A 7,138-nucleotide genomic window follows, 5' to 3' on the forward strand; every position below is an offset into this window, starting at 1 on the left:
TGCAGGGGTGGGCATCAGGATGCAAGGCCCTCACCAATCAGGAAGCCTCACTTTGCAGAAGGGGAAACTGAGGCCACAGAGGTGCACACACCAGCTCCATCAGCTCAGGGGACAGGGACAGGGAAGAGCTGGAGTTGGACTAACTAAAGCCCTGTGACTTTCTCAATCACTAGTGCTGCTGAGCTGACACTATCTTTATTATCCGGTTCCTTTCAGAGTTGATATTTGGAATAAAATACAAGGCCTTCCTTTATTTCTGTGAAATTACATCTTGATCTAGTCGTCCCAATCCATGGCATTTGGTGCAACTGTCCAAGGTACTCATCAACTCTGCCAGCTCTGCGATATGAGCTGAGTGACTTGGGCAGGTGGCCTCACCTCTCTGGCCTCTATCCCCATTTGTATAAAGGGGATCACAGCAGGACCTGCCTATGAGACCACTGAGATGGAGGTGCTGTCCCTGAAATGATTATCATGTGGGGTATAAAGTTCACCAGTGATGAACAGGCCCTTGTGACCCAGAAGGCTGTAAATGAACCCAGATCCTCAGTGCTTTGTCTGGGGACCTCCCACCACACACAGAGGGCAAGGACTGGGGTTACACAGGGATAAGGGCTGCACTGTGTCCCCCCACAGGCCCTCCCCAGGGCCTTTCCCTCAAAGGCATCTGCACCCTGTGTGGGCGTGGGTTTCCTAGGGGTCAGTAATAGGAGGTGACTTTAGCTGAGGTCTAGTGACCCAGGGACCCCAGGGAAGGCCCCCATAACATCATCTGGAGCCCACCACCTGGTACTCAGGGAGGTGGCCCCTGCCCAGTGGGGAAAAGGGCGTAGAGGTGGCACATATGCAGTGGGAGGAGGAGGGGAGAAAGGAGGAGCCTGGGTGCCCTGTGGGGCAGCGGCCACCATCCTCTGTGGACATCCTGTCCCTGCCTCCATTCCTGCCCTACCCAGAGGACTGGGGGGAGGCCAGTGAGATGCTGGCCTTGGTGCAAAATTTAAGAGGGGCCAGGAATCTCAGGAATCAAGGTAAATAATATTTTAATATGATATTTTAAAATAAAAATCAGGCCAGTCATGGGCTAATTACGGGCTCATGCCTGTAATCCCAGCACTTTGGGAGGCTGGGGTGGGTAGATCACTTGAGGTCAGGAGTTCAAGATCAGCCTGACGAACTTGGCGAAATGCCATCTTTACAAATGAAAAACTTAGCCTGGCATTGTGGTGTGCACCTGTAATCCCAGCTACTTGGGAGGCTGAGGTAGGAGAATCACTTGAATCTGGGAGGCAGATGTTACAGTGAGCTGAGTTCAGGCCACTGCACTCCAGCCTGGGTGACAGAGTGAGACCCCACCTCAGAAAAAAAAAAAGAAAATTTGACTCAAACAAGTTCATCATGGACAAAATAGTAACTCTTTAGTGAAAGCTAGTGTCTACCCAGGCCCCTCTAGGGGTTGATGTTCCTCCTCACCCCTCTGACTTGTCTCCTCCAGATTCCATAAACTCTCTCCACCCTTACCTGCCCCACAGGCTCTCGGGGCTGGACCAACCACTTCCCTCCCAGGCTTCCAGCTCCAGCTGGGAGGAGCCAGGTGGGGCCTGTTTATGGGGGAGGCTTGCCTCATGGTAACTTCTCCCAGTACCTGCACCCCAGCTGTGCCATGTGGAGCCCCCTTCCCACAGAGCCCGAGGTCCCTTCAAGACCCCTTGGCCAGAGCCTATGGCTTCCCGTCGCCTTTAGTTGGGGCACAGCTCTTTTTGGTGTGTGAGACACCGGCCTACACTCTAGCTCTTCCATCTCAGAGTCGAACCCAAGCTCTTCTCAAGGGCTGGTCTGACCAGGCATGAGTCTCCAACCCCTTGGAAATATTTAGGATGGAAAGGGTGAGCTTTGTTGGCTCCCCTACTCTGGGGCGGTGGTAGGGAAGAGTGGAGGGTCTCCTGGTGTGCCTGAACCCCACAGCAGTGAGCTGCCAGATCTCCCAGGGGTGGCTGCTGCCTCTCAGGCCACTGTGCCCTGCTATGGCAGATGCCCCCTGAGATGCCAGTGACCAAAAGCTGGCCCTTCCTGGGTCCTCTGTGCCTGGCCGCTCTCTCAGTCCCTGACATGGCTTCACCCACAGCCTCCTGCTGGCTTCTCAGGCCCCTGGTCAGGCAGCTTCGGGGGTTGATGGGGAATTTGCAAGTTCTCTTTTCAAACCCACCTAGTTGCTCTGCAAAATCCTTCCTGAGCCCTGAGGCCAACCAGCATGGGAGGGGGTGTGGCCAGTCCACCCTCAGTGCCCTTTCCTGTCTCACAGGGGCCCACAGTATCATCAGCAAGGGTCTGATCCGCTCACTGCTGTGGAAGCTGCAGAGGGAGGAGAAGCTCCAGGAGCTCATCCTGGACCCGCTGGCCCCTGCCTGCAGGAGGCTGCAGGAGAGGGTCTGGCACCTCCTCCCCATGAGGAAGGTGAGAACAGGAAAAGCACTGGTGATGAGCCTGACACCCAGCGGTCACTGAGAGCCTCCTGTGTGCCAGGAATTGTCTCCAAACCTCGTATTTAGACAACCCTCCAGCGAGGCGATGTCTGCCTTCACAGGTGAGGAAACGGAGGCGCAGTGTCTTGTCTCTCACCCCAGGCCACACAGGATCACAGTTTACATCCTGGCCTCAAAACTGGGGGAGCACAAAGACTCAGAGCTTGCGGTGGTTGGGGGGTGTTCCTACACTGGTTCCCTCATTGTGAAGATGGGCCGGTCACTGACCCCCAGAGTTCCTGCCTTGGCTGTGGTCATAACCCCTTGCGGGGGGGGCCCTCTTGCCTTCCCTAAGTCCTGGCTTCTCTTTCTTCTGAGAGTCTCATTAGAGGCCTGGGTGAGTATTTCTCCAAGTGTGGCCCCTGAACCAGACCCCGGGTGGTCTGTGGAAATGCATGTTCCCAGGCCCCATCCCAGCCCATCATTCTTAGGTTTGCACAGAGGTCCCTTTCTGTGGGACCTGGAGAGTGGCTTTCCAGGAGAGAGCTTTCTTTCTGAAACTGTGGCCTCCCCAGCCTCCCCGCATCCTCCTGTGTCCACTGTGACCACCATCCTTGCCATCACTTTCTGTCATCCCCAAGTGGAGCTCCTGAGGACAAGGCTTTGCTCTGTTTGCAGCTCCAGACCCACAGGTCACAGCAGGGGAGCTTTGGCCCCAAGTTGAGAATTGCCTGGCCCAAAAGAGTGCTGAGGTGGGAAACCCAGTTCTTGCCTCAGCGTGTCACTGTATGAATGAATCAGGGAATCCCTGCAGCAGGGGGACAGGGTGGCACCTCCCCTGAGACTGCAGGCACGATGGTCAAAAGAGGGCTAGGGTGAGAAGAACCCCCACAGGCTGTTAGAAATTCCCTGTGTTGGTGGCCTGCTGAGAAGTATGTGGCCCTGGATGCACAAGCCATCAGCCTGCTCCTGAAGCTGCTACACTCACCCACAGGCAGCGTGTACCTGAAGGCCCCCAAGGCCCTCACCATGCTGCCAGAGGCCCCTGAGGGCTGCAAGGTTGTGCAGGCCCACGTGCATACCTTCCATGTCCTGGAGGAGGACTCTGACAGCAAGGCTTGCGAGGGCGAGACCTTATGGCAGGCGACCCAGATCGCCATCGATGTCTTTGAGTGGAAACCCTGAGCCCCTCATTGGGTCAGACCTGATCAGCCACCTCCGCACCTGAATCAATGCACTCAGTCTCTTTATTTCAAGTTCGAATGGCACTTTCTGTTCCTGGAGCACAGTCACATCTCTTCTCACTCTCTTGCCAAAGGTGGAATGCCAGGCCCAGAAGCACCAGGTCCTGGATGGTACAGGCCGAACCCAGTGCTGGGGTGGGGGGGAGATGGCCTTGGAGTTTCACTCTCTGCTGGGGCCAAGAGTTTTCCTCAGCATGTAGAGAGGACGGAGACCTCCAGGGGCAAAGCTGGGGGCAGGAATTTGGGCTGGGGGAAGGAAGGAACGCAGCTGCACCAGGCATCACCCAGGTTTCAGAAGCTCCAGTGATTGACCCATGGGGTGTGGCTGGCTGTGGCTCTGCTCAGCTAGGTCTGCCCTTTCCCTACCCTGGGTGGCAGGAAGGAAGGCAAAAGGTGAAACCCGATGCAGGTTCTTACGACTGAGGATGACTCTGTCCTAAAAGGCTCCCCCAAGGATGAGAGCTCAGGACAGGGAGAGGTTCTGGTTTCCTCCTCAAGATCTTCCCAGCAAAGAGCTGCATTCTCCAAAGTCACCCAACCATGCCCCCAGGCTGGCCTGAAGCCCCACCTCGAAGGCACATTCCTGGTGCTGTCCAGGAGGGGAGCCTAGGAATCCATGGAAAACACCCGACTGCAGAGCTTGAGCCTCCCTCAGATGTCCCTGTAGCACGTGCTGGCCTGCCCTTTAGGTCAGCTCCCTGGTCAGCTCCTGGGAGGGCTTCACCCTGGATGAAGAAGAGACAATCCCTTTTCAGTGAGAGCAGGCTCCCAGCTTTGTGCACTATGACATCATCCCACTAAGCAGCCACCACGCCAGCATCTCCTGGGCTCCTACCTCTGCAGTCCAGGCTGAGGAGAAATTAGAGATGCAGGAACTCATCAGCCAGGGATGGAGGTGCCTCTGTTAAAAGGGGAGGGCCAGGAACACAGACTATGTTGTGACCTAGAAGTGCTGAGCACCACACCCTTGCCTCCATTCTCCAAGGCCCATTTACCACACTGTTATCAGTTTCTGGGATTTAAGAAGCTGCTGCCAGGAGAGGTATGGGAACCAGCCTGGAAGAGGCAACTGGTCATTCAACTGTAGCCCAAAGGCACAAACTGCCACCCCAGAGAGCCAAGGCTGGACAAGGGTAGTGGGACAGCCAGTGGCTATAAGCCCACACTATGGAGGGAGCCAGCTGTGTTGAGACCCCAGCTCTATACTGACTGTTTATCTATGGAGCCTGGGGCAAGTTGATTAACTGCTCAGTGCCTCAGTTTTCCTAGCTCTAAAATGGGGATAGTAATTGTGTCTTTCCTAAATGGGTATGATTTTGGCAGTGCCAGGTGCATCATATTGAAAGTAAGTGCCTTGTACATTGTGGGTACCCAAGAAGCCAGTTTACAGCACCTCAGAGGAGATGCATCAGCAGGCATCTGAGAGAGCCTGGAACCCTGCATCCTGCAGGTGCCCAGGGTCCTATGCCCAGGAGAAGCTGCTCCCTCACTCCACAGCAGTCTACACAGCACCCCCTGACCAGGGGTACACCGGTTTGGGCAAGTGTTAAGAAGAAGCCCTGGGCCTCTCTGGGCTCTGATCTTCCCTGGAAGGACTGTAGAGGTCCCAGAACTCTGCCTTCTCCCAGCCAGGCCCTTCCTTCCCATTCCAAACTCACAGCCTCCTCACCGCTCTCTGCCTCAGACTCAGGACTAATCTCATTATGTCCTTTATCCCTGTTTGCATCAGGGGCTGCAAGAAGCTCAGGTCGGCCGTGCGCGGTGGCTCAAGCCTGTAATCCCAGCACTTTGGGAGGCCGAGATGGGCGGATCACGAGGTCAGGAGATCGAGACCATCCTGGCTAACATGGTGAAACCCCGTCTCTACTAAAAAATACAAAAAACTAGCCGGGCGCGGTGGCGGGCGCCTGTAGTCCCAGCTACTCCGGAGGCTGAGGCAGGAGAATGGCGTGAACCCGGGAGGCGGAGCTTGCAGTGAGCTGAGATCCGGCCACTGCACTCCAGCCTGGGTGGGAGAGCGAGACTCCGTCTCAAAAAAAAAAAAAAAAGAAGCTCAGGTCACCTCCCCTTCATGGCCGTGAATACTCCTTTTCTGACCCCATCTGCTGAAACCTTTTTTCCAAGCCCTCTGGAGGCCCCAGGGCCTCAGCATCTCCCTGGAACATTCTTCCCTTTCTTGCTTGGACTGAAACCTAGCTCTTTCGAGACCTGCTTCCCCACCCTAGGCATCCTCCTATGTGGGGCTGCTTTCCTCCCTCTCTGCCCCTCATGCCCTCATTGGAGTGGGACAGGTCCTTACAGACCATCTCCTGTGTCCGTTCTGAGGAGCCCTCTGGTTCGGAATCCCTGCACAGGTCTGTGGCCCTGGCCCTCTCCCCTCCCCAGCACCACACCACCAGATTGCTCTTGTAGGGCACCACGTGGTCTCCATGTGGCTGAGCCCAACTGCCGGTCCTCAGGCCTCATCTTTCTTTGGCCATGAGCATTTCCCCAGTGGAGCCTCACCACCTCCCCTCCCTGAAACACTTCCAGGAAACAAGGCCACTTCTCTGCAATTTTAGTTGTTCAGTAACGTGCTATTGTGCTCTTTTAGAAACTGATACACACCACGGTGTGTTTAAGCCTTTAGGGAAGTGGGAGGATACTGGAGGCTGCTGTGTGAGCACCTCTATGCTATACCAAGTCAGATCAGTGAGGGAAACTGGACCGCTAAGCTGCAGGGCTACCTTCCCCTCCAGGATGCTTTTCACATCTTCCACGATCCTCTCACTGGAGACCTTCCATGACCCGGACTCATCTTAGGCCTCCCTGTTCTCTCCATGTGCTACTGGGGTGCCTGCAGATCAGATAATGAGCGGTGCTGTCACTGAACTGACTGCCCGCGGAGACTCGTGGTCTTTGGTGCATTCCAGGCTCCACCACAGACTCTGCAGCCACAGACAACTGTGGTCCTGGCTGCTCTCTGCCATCAGGTTTCCCTTCCATTTTTACTTATTGCCTAAAGAACTTCATACAAAATTCTATTTAAAAGCAGTTTATTCCACAGTCCCACATAGAACACATCAACTATTTTTTCTTCTTTTCTATCACTGTCTAAAAGCACATTTTTTTTTTACACAGTAAGACCCAGTTTGGTTAACTGCATCTAATTTTTAACTATTCGATGGGCATTTTTTTTTTTTTTTTTGAGATGGAGTCTTGCTCTGGGTGATTCTCTTTTATTGTCTCTGTTCTCATTCCATAAGAACAACCACATGCTCTATGGAAGCATAATCCTTCAATTGCACTCATACAACCTGTAACTTTTCACTCCCTGAGCCAAGAGCTTCTCCATCCGAGTTTCAGCAAGACCAATTTCTGAGCCATGGAGCAATGGGTAACGCCAGCCTCACTAAGCTCACACACCCAGCTGTGGAAGCACGTTTCATTTTATGG

This window comes from Macaca thibetana, chromosome 10 (genome assembly GCF_024542745.1).
Source record: "Macaca thibetana thibetana isolate TM-01 chromosome 10, ASM2454274v1, whole genome shotgun sequence".
NCBI lineage: Eukaryota > Metazoa > Chordata > Mammalia > Primates > Cercopithecidae > Macaca > Macaca thibetana.